The sequence below is a fragment of the Mesocricetus auratus genome, unplaced genomic scaffold, assembly GCF_017639785.1.
Source record: "Mesocricetus auratus isolate SY011 unplaced genomic scaffold, BCM_Maur_2.0 Super-Scaffold_100021, whole genome shotgun sequence".
NCBI classification, from domain to species: Eukaryota; Metazoa; Chordata; class Mammalia; order Rodentia; family Cricetidae; genus Mesocricetus; species Mesocricetus auratus.
The window spans coordinates 876,150-897,907 of NW_024429202.1; the positions used below are offsets into that span (position 1 = coordinate 876,150).

At 42.8% G+C, this 21,758-nt stretch overlaps 1 pseudogene; it reads left to right on the forward strand.

Annotated features, from left to right (window-relative positions):
• Window positions 1-13,020: 13,020 nt before the first annotated feature.
• LOC121133369 lies at window positions 13,021-15,621 on the forward strand (annotated as a pseudogene).
• The last annotated feature ends 6,137 nt before the right edge of the window (window positions 15,622-21,758 follow it).

Here is a 21,758-nt window from a genome sequence, read left to right on the forward strand (position 1 = left end):
TGTCTAAACCAATGGGCAGGTGAGGACACAGCACTTAGGAAACACAGGGAAGCAAATCTGCCTTTAAATACTAACTCCTGCTTCTGCACGCATCTCCCCGTCTGCAGGGACCACACTCAGGAGTCTTGTGTTCTAGTTTCCTTCCTCCCTTGTTTTTGAGGCAGGGTGTCCCTGGCCTTTACACCAGGATAGCCTTAACCCCACAGAAATCTGCCTCCCTCTGTGCTTGGCACTAAAGGGGTAAACATGATTTCTGTTGTGGTGATAAAATACTGACCAAAACAACTTGGAAGGGGAAATAATTTGTTTGGCTTACATTTCCAGGTCCCAGCCCATCATTCAGGGAAGTCAGGGTAGAAACTCAATCAGCACCTTGAAGCAGAAGGTGTGGAAGAGCAGTGTTTGCTGGCCCACTCATATGTAGGAAGCTTTCTTTTAAAAACATATATTTTCCCAGTGACCCAGGTGGGCTGGAAGACAGCCCCAGGCTCGCCCAAGCTGCTGGGCACCTGGTGGCTCAGAAGTGAGCTGGAGTGGGCGAGTTTCACTACAATGAACAGGTATGCGGTGGACAAATGGGAGAGAATGAAAAGGAGTGGTCCTTGCACTGTGGAGAGAGAAGCAGAACCGAAGACTCGATGGAGGTAAGGAACAGGCTGACCTGGGTGGTCTATGCAGCCACCGTGGGCCATGTCTGGATTTGTGGCCCCACAGAAGCTGGGGTCTGCATTGATGTCCATGACTCCTGTTACCATCAAAGTCCAAGCAGATGCCTGTTGCTGCTGGGGCCAAACTAATTTGAGTGGCTTCTGGGGCCACCACGGCCATGCTGAAGTCCAGGCCTGAGGTGAAGCTGAGGCCATGTCTGGGTCCATGGTGTTACTGCAGCTGGTATCTGTGATGATGTCTGTGTCCCGTGTTACCACTGAAATCCATGAGGATGCCTGGAGTCTGGGATGCCACCTGAGGCCATGTTAGCGTCTGAGCCCCACAATGCCACCGAGGCCATACCTATCTGAGTGAGCTACGCTGCTACCCAGGGTTGTGATGATGTCCAAGGGCTATGTCTGTGTCTGTTGTCCTATGGCAGCTGAGGTCTGTGTTGATGTCCATGGCTTGTGTTACCACCGGGGTCCATGGTAGAGCTGGCCCCAGTGGTCTGGGCATCAGAGAACGAGTTCCACCCCTTGTTGGCTGCCTCAGCTAGAGAGCTTCCCAGCTCTATCCTGGGAGAACTGGCCCCTTTGGTGTAGGCAAGGGAGATTTGGTCCCGACCTTCTCTGGCTTCCACAGAGGTAGAACTGTCCTTATGGTTAAGCTTTAGTATGTTTCTTTTACAAGTGTGAAAATGTTCAGAACTGAGACTTCATCTTGATCAGTTTTTCCTGTGATGATTTTGAAACGTCCTCCATTTCTTTTGATTAATTTTAGTTTGAAGTCTTTTTTCTTCTACTTCATCTGTGTTGGGATGTTCAGGTCTTGCTGATGTAGAACCACTAGTTTCCGGTGGTGCCTCACTGCTCCTTGTGTTGTTGAATGCGTTCTTACACTGCTGTCTACCCGTCTCTTCCTCTAGTCGGTGCAGGCGGGGCCTGTGCTTCCCAGGGCCTCTGTTCCTGCAATCGGTGCAGGAAGGCCCTGTGGCTCTGTTGGTCACTGATGTGGTGGAGGATGATTGGGGGGAATCCAGCTGCCTCAGTCCCTGGGGTTGCAGTGAGTGCGGAGGAGCACAGGATGCGCCCCTTGGAGTCCGGGCCTAGAGAGCAAGCTGTCGAGTTCGGAGCACAGACATCCACCTTTTCCTCCAGGTGCTGGTGGGGCCTGTGGCTCTGGTGTTTGCTGATGCAGAGCGGGATAGTTGGCGGGAGGGTATTCTGCTGCCTGGTCTCTTTCTTCTTTTTTAAGATTTCATTTTGTGAGAAGGCAACAAAGACGGAGGGCAGACACGGAAGGACTGGGAAATGAGTGGAATTGGGGTGCATGATGTCAAATTTCCAAAGAATCAATGAAGAATTATGTTATAAATATGCATTTTATTATTTTTTAGAGAATTTCCTACAATGTAGTTTGATCATAATCATGCCCTCACTCCTCTTATATCAATGCTCTATACTCTCCTACCCATACAACCTTAAATTTCTTTCATTTTCTGCCTTGGCCAGTTTCTGTTGCCCAACTGCTCTCGAAGATGGAGCTGGCACAGGAGTGTGGTCAGCTTTCCAGGGAACGTACTATCAAAGAAAACTGCTGCTGCTGCTCTCTCAGAAGCTATAAAATGCCAACAGTTTCCCCCACTAGTGGAGGGATTTCATTTCCCCCTTCACAACTCCATCCTGGGATCTTGTCTGGCTTACACAGGTCTTGTACCCACTGTCGCAGTCTCTGTGAATTCATGTGTGTAACTTCCCTGTCATGTCCAGAAAACACCACTTCCTTACATTTATTCTCCAGACACCTCTTGCTCTTACATGATACCTCCTCTGCTGTAAAGAACCCACGCCTGCAGGGAGGAAGTGCTGTAATACTCCACTGAGAACTGAACGTCTTTGCGTTCTTCATTTGTTGTCTCTGTGTTTATTGCCATCTGCTGCAAGGAGTTTCTCTGAAGAAGGATGGGAAGTTCCCTTGCCTATGGGTATACTGATTCATTAGGAATCATTAAAAGTTATATCCATTTAGCAGAATGTTATTAGGTTCCTCCTTAGGATCTATGACCCATGTAGACACAGGTTCTTACATGCATAGCAGTTCTAGGTACAGGCTGCATCGCATGGAGCAGCTTTTAGATCCAATCATAAGGGTTTGAGATCCCACAATATTTATGCCACTGTTGAACCAATGGGCGTATGTCATCAGGACAGTCATTATTGTAGCTCCCAGTGTCCACAACTGGAGAGAATGATGACTCCCTTTGTCCTCTGGCAGTGTGCACAGCACCTTCCAGAGCTGTGCTTGTTTAGCTAGTTTTCTTAAACAGTCAGAATCACCTTTTCAGGGAATGACCCCCACAGGCTCAACCCCCCTAAGTAATTAATAATCAAGGCAATTCCCCACAGCATACCTATAGGCCAATCTGATTTGGTCAGTCCTTTAACTGATACTCCCTTCTCAAGTGACCCTAGTCTGTCTGTATCAGGTTGATAGTTGAATTAGAATGTTTGTAACTGATTTATATACAGTTTCATATATTTTCATTCTTAAAACATGAAAATAATAATAATAAAATGTTAACTAAAATGAATTATTCTTTCTTTTATTGAAAATAGATTCTTTTCTTACATAATCTATCCTGATTATGGCCTTCCCTCCTTCTACTCTTCCAAGTTCCTCCCCATATCCCCTCTCAGATGAGAGATATACTCCCTTTCTGTCTCTCATTAGAAAAAAACCCCAGGCTTCTGGGGATAATAATAATACATAACAAAATAAAACATAATAAGACAAAACAAAAACCTCCACACTGAACTTGGATAAGACAAACAGAAGGAAAAGAACCCAAGTGACAGTTAAAGAATCAGAAACCAACTGATTCTCATACCCAGGGATACCATAAAAACACTAAACTGATACTAGTAATATATATGCAGGGGACCTGGTGGTGCATGCAGACTCGGTCTCTGTGAGTTTGCATAAGTTTTTCTCATGTTGATTTAGAGTGCTTTTTTTTGGTGTTATCCATGCCCTCTGGCTCTTGCACCCTTTCTGCCTTCTCTTCTGTGGTGGTTCCCAGAGCCCTGAGGGGAGGGCTTTGATGGAGACATTTCAAAGTCACTCTCTCTCTGCATAATGTCCTGCTGTGGTCTCTATATTTGTTTCCATCTGCTGCTGGAGGAAGCTTCTGTGATGATGGTTGAACAAGGCACTGATCTATAAGTATAGCAGAATGTAACTAGGAGTTATTTCACCTGTGCATGTTTTGTTTTGTTTTAGATCAGTATTATTTAGTTTTACCCTAGGTCCCTAGGCTATCTAGTCTCTGGTTCTTGCATCTTAATGAGTGGGCCTTAAGTCAAATCAGACATTGATTTAATACTTCAACAAGCTTTGTGCATTACTTGCACTAGCATATTTTGTAGGCATTACACTGGTGTAGATCAAAGGGGTTGTTGCTGGCTCAGTGTTTACGGTTTTTTTTTTTGGGAAATCTGTAGAGTACCTTCCTGTACCAAAGGCACTAGAACATTGAGGTGAAGGCTCTATGTATGCACCAGCTTGACTTTTCCATGTTCAATGAGTTGTGCAGGGACTGTCTTCAGCAATGGGGTATTGCTGTCACTTTGTGGAGAACAACCTATAGTCTTGGCAGGCAATAGCTTTGGTTGTTTGGGAAATCCCATGGTACACCTTTGACCAACAATTCAATTAGATATAACACAATCTTTTGTGACAAGAGATGGCCAGTTGTCACTCTTCTTCATTATTTGATGATTTAATTTATATTGCCTTCATTATGTATATAATTTTGGAAGCTTCTACTCTATTAGGTTTACATAGTACCTTTCAAATGGTTTTTAATTTTAGCTCTCTCTCTATTCTTTCCCTTGTCTTCCCTCTCTTTTCCCCCTCACCATTTGATTTTCCTGCTCCTATTTTACTTTACTTTCCAATGAGATCTATCTGTACCCTTTAATCTCTTCCACTATACCTACCTTCTACCATCCCAGGGATTGTAGCTCGGCTATCACTGACTTAACAGCTAATATTCACATATAAGTGAATTCATACCATATTTGTTTTTTGGGGGTCTATATCATCTCAGGTTGATTTTTTCTAGTTCCATCCCTTTACCTGCAAATTTCATGGTATAATTATTTTTTTTATTAATCAAGTAATACACCATTGTGTAAATGTACCTGTACTGTATAGTTTTATGTCAACTTGACTCAAGCTAAAGTCATCTGAGATGAGGGAACCTTAACTGAGAAAATGCCTCCATAAGGTCAGGCTCTAGGCAAGCCTGTAAAACATTTTATTAATTGATTGATGGGAGAGGATCCAGCCTATTGTGGGTGGAGCCATTCCTGGGCTGATGATCCTACCTTTTATAAGAATGCAGGTTGAGCAAACCACGAAAAACAAAGCCCATAAGTAGTACTCCACCATGGCTTCTGCATCAGTTCCTGCCTCCAGGTTTCTGCCCTGTTTGAGTTTCTGTCCTGAGTTCCTTTGATGATTAAAATGATATGGAAGTGTATGTTATTTAGGATTTCTATTGCTATGGAGAGACACTATGAGTGCTGCAACTCTTATAAAAGAAAACATTTAATGCGGCCTGACTTACAATTCAGAGGTTTAGTCCATTGTCACCATGGTAGGAAGCATGGTGGCAGGAAGGAAGACATGGGGAGGTAGCTGAGAGCTCTACATCTAGACTGACAGACAGCAGGAAGAGAATAAGACATTGGTCCTGGGTTGAGCATTTGAGACTTCAGAGCTCACTGCTAGTGACTTGCTTTCTTGAACAAAGACACACCTACTTCAACAGGGCCACACTTCCTTACAGTGCCACTCTCTATGAGCCAAGGTTGGCCATTTTTATTCAAATTACCACAAAGTATAAACCAAATAAACCCTTTCCTCCCCAAGTTGCTTTGGTCATGGTGTTTCATCACAGCAATAGTAATCCAAATTAAGATAGTACCATATTTTATTTATTCTTCTGGTGAGAGACATCTAGATTGGTGACAGTTTTTGGTATTATTAATAGAGAAATAATGAATATTAATAATTAATTATCTTTGTGTTAGGATGGAGTGCCCTTTGGGTATACGTCCAAGAGTTGTATAGCTGGCGCTTGTGGTAGATTGATACCAGTCTTTCTGAGGAACTGTAACACTGATTGCCATAGTAGCTGTACAAGTTTGCAATTGATGAGCGTTCCCTTCACTACCCATCCTCACCAGCATGAGCTGTCAGTTGTTTTATTGATCTTAGCCATTTCGACAGATGTGAGATGAAATATCAAAGTAGTTTTGATTTGTGTTAGGTTATGGCCATTTGAGCTTCCTCTGTTGAGAGTTCTCTGTTTAGATCTGTAGCCTATTTTATTTTCATAGAACGAAGGATGAGACTGGGTGTTGGATCTGGAGGAAGGAAGGGTAAAGATTTGCAGTCCCCCTGCCTACCTGCTTCCCTAGACAGAGTGACCTGTGGGTCTCAGGGAGTGCCTGATGGATTTGGGGGCAGGGGTAAAAACAATGTGCTGTGGGGAAGGTTAGGAGGAGAGGTCTGTAGAACCCACCGGAGATGAGGAGGGGAAGGGAAGCAGTGGACAGGTTAAGATCTGCACGTAGCTCTCAACTTTTCAGTCAACCTGTGCAGATCTTGTCTGCTGGACCTGGGATCTGAGGCTCTAAAAGAATGGGGTGGACCACAGTCTAATGCTGTAGACAAACTTATTTCAGTTTCAGTGTACTTTTATGTAGGGATGCAACAAAGAAAGCAGTGATCCGAGGAAGGCTGTTTGAACTCAGGCAAACATGATCAGAATAACATGTAAATAAACATCTGTGAGCACATACTAAATATCAGCAGAGCAGTCCTTTCCAAGAACTTTCTAAGAACAGACAATTTTATTTTATTTTTTAAAAATCTTTTTATTTAAATTAGAAACAAGCCTGATTCATATGTTAATCCCAGCTCCCTCTCCCTCCCCTTCTCCTCCATCCCCATGAGCTCCCCTATCCCATCCCCCCTCTACTCCCCAGGGAAGGTGAGGCACTCCATGGGGGATTCCCCAAAGTCTGTCACATTATCCGGTGCAGGGCCAAGGCCCTTCCCCTGTGTCTAGGCTGAGAGCACATCCCTCCACATGGAATGGGCTCCCAAAGTCTATTCGTACCTAGGGATAGAGTCCCCATAGATTGCCAAGGTCTCCTCACTGACATCCACATTCCGGGGGGTCTGGATCAGTCTCATGCTGGCCTTAGTCTTCAGTCTGGAGTCCAAGAGATCCCCGTTGTTCAGGTCAGCTGTTTCTGTGGGTTAAATCAGCTCGGTCTTGACCCCTTTTTTCATCACTCCTCCCTCTCTGCAACTAGTTTCCAGGAGTTCAGTTCAGTGTTTAACTGTGGGTGTCTGCCTCTGTTTCCATCAGCCATGGTATGAAGGCATATAAGGTAGTAATAAGTCTCATTATAGGGGATAGGCATTTAAGGTAGCCTCTCCACTATTGCTTAGATTGCTAGTTGGTGTTATCCTTGTAGATCTCTGGAGATCTCACGAGTGCCAGTTCTTTCCTCAAACCTATAGTGGCTCCCCCTCCCCTATCCCCATACTCCCAATCAGGTCAGGAGATCCTGTCCCCTTCCCCATCTCTGGGGTACCACGTATGTCTCTCCTAGGGTCCTCACTGTCCCAGCCTCTCTGGTGGTATGGATTGTAGCCTGGCACTCCCCTGCTCCATGTCTACAATCCATATATGAGTGAGTGAGTGAGTACATACCATGTTTGTCTTTTTGTGACTGGGTTACCTCACTCAGGATGGTTTCTTCTAGTGCCATCCATTTGCCTGTGAATTTCCAGATTCCATTGTTTTTCTCTCCCACTGAGTAGTACTCCATTGTGTAAATGTACCACATTTTCTGTATCCACTCTTCAGCTGAGGGGCATCTAGTTTGCTTCCAGGTTCTGGCTATTAACACATAATGTTGCTGTGAACATAGTTGCATAGATAGGACAACTTCCTGGCACATAGTATAGATTATATCTGGGAAAGCACAAAAGCAAGGCACAAGACCAAAACCAGATTCAGGATACACTAAGGACAGCAATCCACATATCCTTTCATCAGATTGGATTCTATAACAAGAATGAACATGTCTCATAAATTAAATGTGAATGTTTGTTACCTGAGGCTTGAAATCACATCCAAGAACAATCCAGGGAACCAAATGCACCTGAGGTAAAAGACTCTCTACGTTTTGTTCCTGGAGCCTCTCTCACAGCTCCCCAAGGCATCATTTACCATGTGTCATTCTTTTGACCACGCACTGACAGTTAGCCTACCTGCTTCACTGACCAGAGTGGCCCGTGGGTTCCCAGGGAGTGCCCTGTGAAGTTACTAAAATGCATTATTAATGGGAACATTCAAAACTTTGAGGAGTCTTGCATAGGAAACCCGTGGGACGACCAGATGGGCCATCCATAGATACTGTGGTGGAATCGCTGGGAGGATGCAAAGGAACCTGTGTGTTGGGGAAGAGGTTGACAGTAGGTGCAATGATACTAATATGTGAGCATGTCAGGAGACCGGAAATCCGGGTGATAATCTTGGAAAAAGACGCAGCTTTTGTTATGGATATTGTCCAGCGGCTCTTCAAACTTCCGAAAGACAGGGCCGCCTGTCTTTGAAATATATTTTTATGACTTTAAAGTTTAAAATTATTTTATGAGTTTTTACTGTCTTATTTATGTGAATATGTCTATGTTGGGTATGTGTCTGAGTCCAGACAGGCACAAACCCTGACAGAGATGTGACCCCAGGAATGTTGACAACTGTAGATATAAGATAAGGCCTAGGAGCAATGTTCTCCAGGGCAAAACAAGGACAGAAAAGTATAGAAAGATAAACTCAGACAAAGGACTATAACATAAATAATATAAACCCAGAGAAAGACATTGGGGTTCAAGCTGAAGATCAGAAAAGCAAAGTAGCCAATAACTAGCTTTTACCTCTACCTCAGACTGAAATGGGTAATCCTGTCTCCACGAATCCTCAGAATACAATACACACTGCACTGCTCTCCACCAAGCCTCAGACTGCCATCCCCCAGCTCCTGTCTCCTTCTGCCTTATATTCCTCTCTGCCCAGCCATATCATTCCTTTCTTCATCTCCCTCATGCTGGCATTAAAGGTGTATGATCCCAAGTGCTGAGATCACCATTATGTGGATTGTTTGTCTTTTAAACTGGATCAATTTCGTGTAGCTCATTGTGGCCTTAAACTAACAGATATCCATTTACCTCTGTCTTTAGAGCCCTGGGATTAAAGTTGTGTGCCACCACTGTTCCGGCCTCTATGGCTAGCTAGTATGGCTGCTGGAATTAATGATGTGTATCACCACTGCCTGGTCCTATGACTGTGGCTAGCTTTGCATTTTGATCTCCAGTGACTTCACTAAATCATAAACAATGTATCACCACAAAGGGCTCCAGAGACTCCTCAAGCTCTCACAGTGATATCTTTAATAGCTAGCCCAACAATATATAAACAGCAGTAATAAAAATAAAACTGGTTCATTCCTGAACCAAACCCAGACTTCTATGTTTCTGTCTATAGTTGCCCTCATTTCCAGGCCCCTGTGACACCCACAGCTTCATTGACCACAGTAGGTACGTGCACATGAGTGCAGGACTTCTGGGGGCCTGAGGCATAACTGGCTCACCTGGGTGCTGGGAACTGAACTTGGATCCTCTTCAAGAGCCATATGAACTCTTAACTGAAGCATCTCTCCAGGTCCCTCTTTAAAATATTGTGAGGTAATTGGATTCAAAGAAGCACTCACCAGAGGTCCAGAGAAGATCCATGAGGCCATCTGAAGAGACTCGACTGTGTGCTGTCCATTTTTTTCCATTCTCTCTTTTGAGACAAAATCTCTCTATGTGACCCAGACTGCTTTACAATTAACCAATTTACTCTTCTGTCCTTGTTAGTCTTAGATTTCTGTATTTATGTGTGTATTTTGAGTATGCTATGTGCTTGTGTGTGGAGACTGAAGTCAATGCCAGGTGTTTTCCTTTATTTCTCCATACCTTACTTAAAAAATACTTTTACATTTAACTTCCAACTAACTAACTAACTAACTAACTAATTAACTTGGTGTTTCATGGATGGATTCTTTCTTTCCACCACTAGTTGGTTTCCAGGGATAGAAGTCAGGTTGTCACTTTTATCCACAGAACTGCTCACTGGGTTGTTTACCTCATTCTTGTGAGATCAGGTCTCACACTGAACCTGGAGCTCACCACTTGGCTAGACTAGCTGGTGAGAAAACTCCAGGCATCCTCTCCATGCTGGGTTACTGACACGTGTCCTCACTGGGCTCTTTTTAAATCCATATTTATTATGGAAACATTTTAATAGACCTAAAGTAGCACACATTGTATGATAAACCCTGTGTGCTGGCTTCAGCGAGTTTCATCCAACACCAGTAATTGTTGGTGTCATGTAACTCTGCTTAATATTCTCTTCACTCTCCTACTGAAATTGAAATCTTTGAAGTGAATCCTAGGCAGGTCATCATTTTATATTCATTTTAGCAAAATAATGATCATTGTAACTTACTATGTACAGATAAGAGATGAGAAGGAAACATGATAGTTTAGAGTTGGGAAAGCTCCATTCTGTCAGGACTCTGTGCCAACACTTAGCTTTGAGTGTCATTGCTATCCTTTCAGGGTCCCAGAAGCTAGGTGGGAATTGTTCTCATTTTTCTGAAGTGCTAGGAGATGAAATAAATTGCCAGAGGTCTCACAACTAGGGAGTTATGTAATGATTTTTTCTTGGTGTCTTAAAGCTTGTCCCTTAGCCATTGCACAAAAAATGGCTCATTCAAATCTCACTTTTGATTAACTCAAAAATCGACTGAGTGGAGATCATTACATGTGCAATGAAGCTCTCATTTCTGCACACCTTCCTTGTTGTAAGAAAATCACATTGCACATTTTTACTCACAGGAAAGTTTTTATAAAGGGCGTGGTCACTGTGAGTGCTTATAGATAATTTTATCACTTATATAAATATGCTGTAATAAAAAGACAAAGGGTAATATGTCTTTGTATATACATGTCTTCTGAAAGGAAACCTATAAGATATGTGATGTGAGCAAAAGAATTATTTTTTGCACACAATAGTTTATTCCATTGCCTTGTGCTCTCAACTCAATTATTCCCTGATTGGGAAAATTTGTGCAGAAACAACCTTGACTTTGATGTTATGCATATTTGTTTCATGTGTATTGGCTCCTCAATGTCTTGGCTATGAGTCCATGGACAAGTTACCCAGGGTCTGGGTCTCAATTTTCTCATTAGGAAAGTTAAGGGCATGGGGGGAAGTCTGAGAAGAGTCAGCTCTGTGAAGACAGCTGAGCACATGGGATATTCCCCTCTCCTTCCTCTTGGTCCCCAAGTGCATATATCTTTTCCCTCCATTCTATTTACACTCTATGCTACATGGTGGAGGCAGCATTTATAGTCACTTATCTGGAGTCTCTTCATTTAACATTTGTGCAGGCTTAGCTTCCTCTTCTGTACCCTCCTCTCTTCAGATTTTAAGTGACAAGACCTGGTTACTACTGAGTAGTAATTTCATAGATCATTCTTACTGCAGTTCTCCATGTAAGATGACTGTAGCTCTTCCGGAAATTGGCAGTCATTTAGTGCCACATTCCTTACAGGATTATGAAGTAGTATGCACTTTCCCAGCCACACCACATTCTCGCCATCATTGTGTTGTCAACAAAAACTGAGAACATCTGATGAGCAGATGGAGTGACCAAGGAGAGGTAGGGTCAGATTGGCTAACGGACATTCTGACAGCCTGGCATCATCTTTGTACCAATTTACAAGGATGTTTTAATTATCTTGCCAATCTCCTTTTAAGCCCTCTCCAAATGCCTCCTATTAAAAAGTCTTCTTATCAGCCCAACCAAAATTATCAATGATTAAAATGCCATAAACCCCTCAGATCTCTGCTGGACTCATCACATAGATGAATGCTAAGGTTTTTATAGTCTGAGATGGAAGCTGATTTTCTGGTTGCCATTGGAAACAGTTTAGACTTCTTCAAACACTGAATAAGCTCTTTAGGTCAGCGCATTCATGTTATGACTACTGAATGCATCAAATTGGAGTAAGCACTTTTTAAAAACAGAAATAAAAAGAACATCTTGTCAGAAATTGGCACATTGCTGGTTGGCACAGGTAAGATTACACAGAGAGGTTAGATATCCATGTGCTGAGGCCAGCTAGGAAGACAGGGAGTTAAGGCACATGGAAAGGGAAAGGAACCTTCACTTTTGAGTCTGATTCCCAAGGTCAGGTGGAATGAGGAATCTCAGCATGATCCGCACTTTCTGTGAAGGCTGATGACCCAGAGAACACTACTCCTTGTATTTGGATGTTTTCAATTAAGAACGTTAAAATAGGGCTGGAAGTGTGGCTCAGTGTTTAAGAGCACTCCCAGAGAACCTGAGTTCAATTCCCAGTACCCGTATCAGTTAGGTAGCTCACAATCGACTATGATTCACACTCCATGAGATCTGCCGACCCCTTTTCTGGCTTCTACACACACACACACACACACACAAACACATACACACTAGCAACAAACTGTGTTTAAGACATAGCTGTATATGATGGAGTATGGCCTTTCACAAACAAGACTGTTAATATTATTTACTATGAAAACATTCAGGTGCTGGAGCATGTGTCTGTGTTGCCAATACCAGACTGATAGGGGAAGTCCTGTGTATATGTCAATAAAGCACTGTTGGCCAATAGGGAACCAAGGTAGGTGGGACTAGGAGTCCAGGAGGACTCTGGGAAGGAGAAACACAGAGGTCAAGATGTAATGCCTTTGGGTAGGAAGCCCGGAAACCTCTCCGGTAAGAAAAATACTTAGATTAGCAATTATGGGATAAATACTTAAGTCAGAGCTAGCCAGTAAGAAACAAGCAAGGCCAACAGCTTCATAATTAATATAGCCTCATGTGTGTTTATTTGGGACTGATGCGGCTTTGGAAGAGGCTGATGGGAAGGCTTCTCTTTACACCAGACCGTGTGGCTGTTTGCCCAATGCTGCTCATTGTGTACTAGCGGTTCCAAAAAGTTCCAAGTCCAGTTGGGTGTTTGTGGCTCACACCTTTAATCCCAGCACTTGGGAGGCAGAGGCAGGTGGATCTCTGTGAGTTCGAGGCCAGCCTGGTCTACAGAGCAAGTTTCAGGACAGCCTCCAAAACAATACAGAGAAACCCTGTCTCAAAAAAAAAAACCCAACAAAAAAACCAAAAAAGTTCAAAGTCCAAGATGGCAACCCTCAGGGACCAGCTGATTGTGAATCTACTGAAGGAAGAACAGGTTCCCCAGAACAAGATTACGGTTGTTGGGATGGTGCTATTGGCATGGCTTGTGCCATCAGCATCCTAATGAAGGACTTAGGAGATGAGCTTGCCCTTGTTGATGGCATGGAAGACAAGCTGAGGGGAGAGATGACGGATCTCCTGCATGGCGGCCTTTTCCTCAGAACATCAAAAATTGTCTCTGGCAAAGACTATAGTGTGACTGCAAACTCCAAGCTGGTCATTGTCACAGCAGGGGGGGGGGTCAGCAAGAGGGAGAGAGTCAACTTGATCTGATTCAGTGAAATGTGAACATCTTCAAGTTCATCATTCCCGACGTTGTGAAGTACAGCCCAAACTGCAAGTGGCTTATTGTTTCAAACCCGGTGGATATCTTGATCTGCATGGCTTGGAAAATAAGCGTGCCCGTGTGGAGTAGTGCGCATGTAGCTGGTGTCTCCCTGAAGAATCCGAATTCAGAACTGGACACTGATTCCATCAAGGAATAGTGGAAGGACGTTCACAAGGAGGGGGTTGACAGTGTCTATGAGGTGATCAAACTGAAGGGTTACACATTGTGTGCTATTGCCTGGCTGTGGCCAACTTGGCCGAGATCATAATTAAGAATCTTAGGCAGGTGCATCCCATTTCTACCACGATTAAGGGTCTCTATGGAATCAAGGATTATATCTTCCTCAGTGTCCCTTGTTTCCTGAGACAAAATGGAATCTCAGATGTTGTAAAGGTGACCCTAACTTCTGAAGAGGAGGCTCACTTGAAGAAGAGTGCAGATCTGCTCTGGGGGAATCCAGAAAGAGCCTCGGTTCTAAAGTCCTCAGATACCCTAGGGCTTCACTGTCCAGGCTGCAGCAGGGTTTCTATGGAGACCACACACATCTGTCTACTCATCTGAGCTGTGCTTAGGATGGTTGTGTTAAAGTAGCGTGGAGAAAACCTCAGTTCCCACAGCTCTATCCTGATGCTAACTGGTACTTGGGTAGTGGTGACCGGGTTGGTGTGACAGTCTCACTGTCTCCAAGACACACTGCCAATTGTGTGCAGGCTTCAATTACCCGTGAGCCTGTGTCTGTGCTATATTACCTCACCAAACACACGTAGGCCAATAAGTTCCCAGTTAGTCACAACCTGGCTCCAGTGTGTAAGTCCATTATTCATATCTTGTGCATAACTGTTCTGAAGGATATTATTACTAGTGTACATTGAAATATCATATAAGAAGCAAGATATGCATATGGATGATGCAGACAGCTACACAAGTGTCATGTCAATGAAAACACCAAATAAACCTTGAACAGTGGGAAAAAAAAGAAAGAAAGAAAACATTCAGACTTTCCATGCAACTTCTGCAATCTAGCATGTTACCTTATCAGGCATCCAGTCTACTACAGGAAATGCCAATAATCTCACTTAAATTCCTTAGCAATTCTTCAGAGACAGAGCTTCAGAATTCAGCAAAACATAAATATGCCATTGTGAAGACAACTGATCATGAATGATTTTCCTGAGAAACTCACACACTTTGTGTATGTCTTACTCTCTCCTGAGTGCTTCTCTTTCTATTGGCCTTGTTAAATTATGTTGAACATTGTTCTGGATAAACTCAAACCCTACTTCATGCAGGCTGGTTGGTTCTGAAATTCTCTTTTGCAGCAAAGTGAAGAATAATGGATTGCCTGGAATAGTAGCCTTTGAAAAGAATTCTTCAGGTTGTTACAAGTGACAGCTGCGGCCATCCAGTTCTTGCTCCACTGATGCTGCAGGTATGACTCAGCTGCATTTAAAATTAACCTAACTTTGACTACATCGAGACCTAGGGAGTAGAATAAAACTAAGCACACAGGGAGATGGCTCCACAGTTAAGAGTACAAGTTGTTCTTGCAGAGGACCTGGTTTGGCTCCTTGGTTTCCAGCATCCACCCACGTCAGTCTACAACTGCCTGTAACTCCAACTCCAGGGGGTCCAATGCCTTTTTCAGGCCTCTGTGAGTGCATGTAGTATATACTCACACATAGAAGAAAAGTTAAATTTTATAAATGAGCTTGTACATATGTTCACATATACATTCTCCTTGTCTGTGTCTCTCTCTCTCCCTCTCTCTCTCATATACAAACTGGACACTGATTCCATCAAGGAATAGTGGAAGGACGTTCACAAGGAGGGGGTTGACAGTGTCTATGAGGTGATCAAACTGAAGGGTTACACATTGTGTGCTATTGCCTGGCTGTGGCCAACTTGGCCGAGATCATAATTAAGAATCTTAGGCAGGTGCATCCCATTTCTACCACGATTAAGGGTCTCTATGGAATCAAGGATTATATCTTCCTCAGTGTCCCTTGTTTCCTGAGACAAAATGGAATCTCAGATGTTGTAAAGGTGACCCTAACTTCTGAAGAGGAGGCTCACTTGAAGAAGAGTGCAGATCTGCTCTGGGGGAATCCAGAAAGAGCCTCGGTTCTAAAGTCCTCAGATACCCTAGGGCTTCACTGTCCAGGCTGCAGCAGGGTTTCTATGGAGACCACACACATCTGTCTACTCATCTGAGCTGTGCTTAGGATGGTTGTGTTAAAGTAGCGTGGAGAAAACCTCAGTTCCCACAGCTCTATCCTGATGCTAACTGGTACTTGGGTAGTGGTGACCGGGTTGGTGTGACAGTCTCACTGTCTCCAAGACACACTGCCAATTGTGTGCAGGCTTCAATTACCCGTGAGCCTGTGTCTGTGCTATATTACCTCACCAAACACACGTAGGCCAATAAGTTCCCAGTTAGTCACAACCTGGCTCCAGTGTGTAAGTCCATTATTCATATCTTGTGCATAACTGTTCTGAAGGATATTATTACTAGTGTACATTGAAATATCATATAAGAAGCAAGATATGCATATGGATGATGCAGACAGCTACACAAGTGTCATGTCAATGAAAACACCAAATAAACCTTGAACAGTGGGAAAAAAAAGAAAGAAAGAAAACATTCAGACTTTCCATGCAACTTCTGCAATCTAGCATGTTACCTTATCAGGCATCCAGTCTACTACAGGAAATGCCAATAATCTCACTTAAATTCCTTAGCAATTCTTCAGAGACAGAGCTTCAGAATTCAGCAAAACATAAATATGCCATTGTGAAGACAACTGATCATGAATGATTTTCCTGAGAAACTCACACACTTTGTGTATGTCTTACTCTCTCCTGAGTGCTTCTCTTTCTATTGGCCTTGTTAAATTATGTTGAACATTGTTCTGGATAAACTCAAACCCTACTTCATGCAGGCTGGTTGGTTCTGAAATTCTCTTTTGCAGCAAAGTGAAGAATAATGGATTGCCTGGAATAGTAGCCTTTGAAAAGAATTCTTCAGGTTGTTACAAGTGACAGCTGCGGCCATCCAGTTCTTGCTCCACTGATGCTGCAGGTATGACTCAGCTGCATTTAAAATTAACCTAACTTTGACTACATCGAGACCTAGGGAGTAGAATAAAACTAAGCACACAGGGAGATGGCTCCACAGTTAAGAGTACAAGTTGTTCTTGCAGAGGACCTGGTTTGGCTCCTTGGTTTCCAGCATCCACCCACGTCAGTCTACAACTGCCTGTAACTCCAACTCCAGGGGGTCCAATGCCTTTTTCAGGCCTCTGTGAGTGCATGTAGTATATACTCACACATAGAAGAAAAGTTAAATTTTATAAATGAGCTTGTACATATGTTCACATATACATTCTCCTTGTCTGTGTCTCTCTCTCTCCCTCTCTCTCTCATATACAAACCTCTTTACACTAAAAACAAACTAGTTGTGATTTTTGAGTATTAAGGAGAATTTTAAGGTTATGAATCAAGAAAACATTACCTTCTCTAATGTAAATGATAAACTTCAGGTACCATCTGGGAAGATGGCAATTCTCATATCTACTCCTTTTGTTGAGAGAGCAGGGTAGGAAGACCTGTGCTCGGCAGCCTTGACACCACAAGGTTGAAAGTATAAAAGAAACTGAGAAATTTCTGGAATTTCATCTGAGGCGAAGCTAGGTTGAAATGGGGCAAGGTTTGAGAAATGCCGGCAGGAGAAGGAAGTAACTCACCTGTCTGTCTGGTGTCTAGGGAAGTCTCTTCCCTGTCTTATCATTTCCTGGCTCCCTGAGATGCTCACAGATGAGATCTGAGTGTGGCTGGATGATAGAGATAAGGAAGTGTAGAAATTGCAGCAGTACAAGCCTATTCAGATTCCAGGGTCTGACTGCACTCTGCCTGTGAGCAAGGAGCTAGTCAGCATTCATCAGAGAAGGACTACATCCTGCTTACTGAGTGCCCCCATGGCGTCTGTTTTTCTGAAAGGTGGAGTCAGTTGTAGTGTCTAAGAGGGTCTTAATCAGTACCGTCTACACCCCACCTGTATTGAGATGAGTCACGCCTCTGCCTTAGTGCAGGTCTGTATCACATGCTTCAGATTTGGTCCATTTTCCTTTCACTGAAAAATGGCATGGAAAGGACACTGTTTAACTTCAGACTTGATCCTTATCCAGCCATTCAGAAATGGTGTGGCCATGGGCCTGTCAGTGACAGTGAGAGACACAGTGTGTTGCTGTGGGTTGCAGCATGAGGAGTTTCCCTTAAGGGACTTCCTCCAGGTGACCTTTTGTTTGGGAAACTTTAGTTTTCATTTTTGTGTGTGTGTATGTGTTTAAGTAGCCCAGCCTAATCTGAAACTCACTATGTATCCCAACCTGGCATCAAACTCATGGTGAACCTCCTGAGTGATAAGATTATACACATGAGCCACCATACCTCACTTGAAAGTTGGATTTTAATATGTCCCAGAGAAGGATTTCAAGATGAATTGTAGGAAGTAATTCACCCCGCTAGAAATAGGTAAGAGAAAAGGCTATTATGCACATCAGACTTAAGCACTGAGAGAGGGTGGTAGTGCATCAAGTTATTGTAACAGACTCCAAGACCCTAGCTCAACTGATACCGTGACAGAATCACCATTCTGACCTTAAAACCCAGCATGTAGGCCCAACACCTGCCAAAACAGCAGCCAAAGACTTAGTCCATCAGTGATCTATACCATAATTCCAGGACAGCCCCTAATTGTGCTAGCCCTGATTTTTGGCTTTTGTAGCTCTGTTCTTGCTGACTGAGGTGTGAGAACCAGGATGAGGTTTTTGTGCATAAAAGACAAAAGTCTGTAAGGTTTGGCACTGAATGACTTGGGAAAGTTCCCTGTGCAGCCACTGACCTGTAATAAAGGCATTTCTTTTCAGCTTTAAGAGTGTCTGTGTGGTAGTGTCTGGAGGGATTACCTCCCAACATTATGTGTGTATGGGTTCTAAGATTATATATTGCTCAAACAATGTTACTTTATGACAAGACTGAAAACTTAAAGTTTAGAAAGTAAACAAATGCTGACTCTTTGTATTAAAGCATGCTCTTTCATAAGTGACACTGTAAGGCGGCTTATGATGTGCATGACTCAGATTTTGGTGTGAGAGACACTCTGATCAGGTCACACTTAGAGGGCATGTGCATTTGGGCTTTAAGAAAGCTTGGCTTGCTTATTAGCTTATTATTTTATACTTTTGTTTGAGATAGTATTGGAAAATGAACATTGTTGGGGCCTAGCTCCCACAGGGTCTCTGAGTTGTCAGCTGATAACCACAGGTGCATCCTGTTTTCTAGTCCTGGCTTACTGCCCCCGCATTGCCCCACTGACATCAACATCTAGCATAAGGAAAACATGCTCTCTTCCACCTGGGGTTTTTCTACTGTGTTGTAAGACTATATATAAGACTGCTACCGTCTACAAGACAGAGACCTCTTAACACTTACGAAAATAAAGAGACCTCTTAGCACTTGCAAAATAAAGACACTTCTTAGTACAAACAGCTGGACATCTGGTCTTTCTTTTCCTGATACCTCGGAGTTGCTTGCGGTGCGGGCACCGCAGAACATTATTCTAATGTAAGCAGTTTTCACCATGGGGTGTGTGTGTGTGTGAATTCTTTTCTTTTCTTTTCTTTTTTTTTTTTTGGTTTTATGAGACAGGGTTTCTCTGTATTGTTTTGGAGGCTGTCGGTCCAGCCTGGCCTCGAACTCACAGAGATCCGCCTCTGTCTCTGCCTCCCGAGTGCTGGGATTAAAGGCATGCACCACCACCGCCCGGCTGTATGTGTGAATTCTTGACAGCCAGGAAAAAATGTATATTTGATGGTGGGAGGGGAATTTCTGTCCGGTTTTTGCTTTCTTGATTTCTCTATATTTCTGTCCTTTCTCTGTCCTTATCTCCAGCTGGTAAGCAGTACCACCTACCTTCTACAGAGCTAAGACACAATGGGTACCACATATGCAGCATTTGCCCAGGAGTAGAATTGGCACTCTATGATACCCATATCTCTGTCTTTGAATTTTCTTGGGGCTCTGAGAAAGGCTAACTGTGCTCACAAAGCAGTTGAAAACACGATTTATAGTATAAATCTGCATTCCGTTGAGTATGGAGGGCAGAGCTATTTATAATCACACCAGATGAGAGGTGTAAACCAGGAGCAGCCCAGAAAAACTGGGTCTCTTTGTAAGCAACTGCTAGGCAGGGGTGAAGTTGAGAAAGTATTTATAGCTTTCTATCAGAGCTTTAAAAAACGTATTTATACTAAGTATTTTCAAATTAAAAGTATCAGGGGACAGATGAAAAAGTTTATAGGAGAAGTTCAGAATTACAGCAACTTCTAGGGCACTAGATTTCATCTAAACTTGTAGCAAATTTATCTTTTTTTGTATGGGTTAAAAATTAAAAAGAGAACTCAAAAGGGAATTAATTGAGTCTCTCTGAAGCCTCTCCACCTTCCAACTGTTTTTCTCTCTAGGTTTCTCTTTACTTTCTACTAATATATAATCCTAGGAAAGAATAATTGGGAGAATGATTGGGGGAATCAATGCCATTTGGGAGCTGGGAACCAAACGTGGGCCCTCTACAAGAGCATTAAATGCCCTGATTTGCTGAGCCAACTTTTAACTTAAATGTCCACCAACTCTAATTGAATAAAGAATCTATAATACATTAATATAGTGGAATATCTACAAAAGCATTGAACTGGTGCCAAGTGCAGTAAAATGGATGAGTTTTAAAAAGTATCATGTAGAAGGAAAGTTTTATATTGAACGAATAAATACTATATGGTTCTATTTATCTAAAATTCTAGCAGAGAGGTCTCATCTAAAGTAGTGCAGAAGACTAGAAACAGACACAGGGGAGCTTGGCTGGGATGATGGAATGTTCTATATCTTGATTATTATTGTAGTTACAAGTGTGTATGACAGTGTGATTTGTCAAAATTCATCGTGACATACAGTTTAATTTTGATGAACTTTATTATATGTAACTTAATGTTCAATAATATTGATAAAAATCCAAATTGGGCATTGTTATAATCCATAATACTAGTACATGGGACTCTGTTGCAGGAGGATTCCTACAAATTCAAGGCCAGCCTGCTCTACATAATGAATTGCAGGTGAACCTGGCGAACACTGTAGTGAGAAAAAAATCCAAGCAATTGTCAGATTATTCTGGAGCTACCAATTCTGAACATAGAAGGTAAAAAAGTTCATGGCAAAGGCATAAGAAGCATTTTCAATAAAATCACAGTTGAAAATTGCCCAAATCTAGGAAAAGCAATTTCTTTCCAGATACCAGAGACATTTAAAATACTAAACAGACAAGATCAGAAAAGAAACTCCCCATGCCACAGTAAAGTTAGAACAGTGAATATGCAGAGCAGAGGAAGCACTGTTAAAGCCACAAGTCAGAAGCACCAAGTCACACATAAACACAAACATCAGAGTAACAACAGATTTCTCTAAGAGCCAGGAGGGCTTGGAATGATGCATTTTAGGTTCTGAAAGACAACTGACAATGCAGACTCCTGAACTTGGCCAAAGTTTATGTCTCAGTCGAAGGAGAAAAAAAACCTTTCTTGACAAATCTATGCTTCTAGGTTTCCACCTGTTCCCAAGAGAAATGGGGTCTGAGTGCTCCCACGCTACTCTGACCTTTAGCCTCTTTAGCCTCTTTTCCTTCTGGCATCTTCTACCTTCCTGTGAGTTGAATACAGAGAGGGAAGAAGAAAGGAAGGAGGATATGAAGGATGGTGGAAAGGAAACGAAGTGAGTCTAGTGAGATGGCTCAGTGAGTAAGCCTGATGACTTATTAAGCGGGTTAGGAGTAAGTCATCAGGAACTGTTCGTACTCTTATCTAGCAGAATAACTGAGTTCTCCTATAAAATATGTGACCTATCTAGTCAGAGGCTCTTGGCCTCTCCATTTCTTAAAAGTCTATTGGGAATAAGCCTTTTTGCTTGTTTTGGACTTTGAATTTTGAGAAAGTGAGAAAGGGCTGTATCATGTAGCTCAGGCTGGTCAAACCTGCTGTGTATCTCAGGTTGGCCTCTACTTCTAAATCCTTCCCTATCATTGCGATTAAAGGCATGTACCAGCACACCAACTTGAGGCTAAACTTCATAAATTAACTCTTAAATTCTTCACTTGGCATCATTGAAGGACTCTTCCGAAGTCCTGCCCTTCCCTCATTTCCTCTGCCTTGCTAAACTGTTAGACTGCATTCTTAAAGCTAGCAACCAAGGTCTGTTCCCTTCTTTGACTACTTCCTCCTCCTGAGGCTGACCACCAAGGT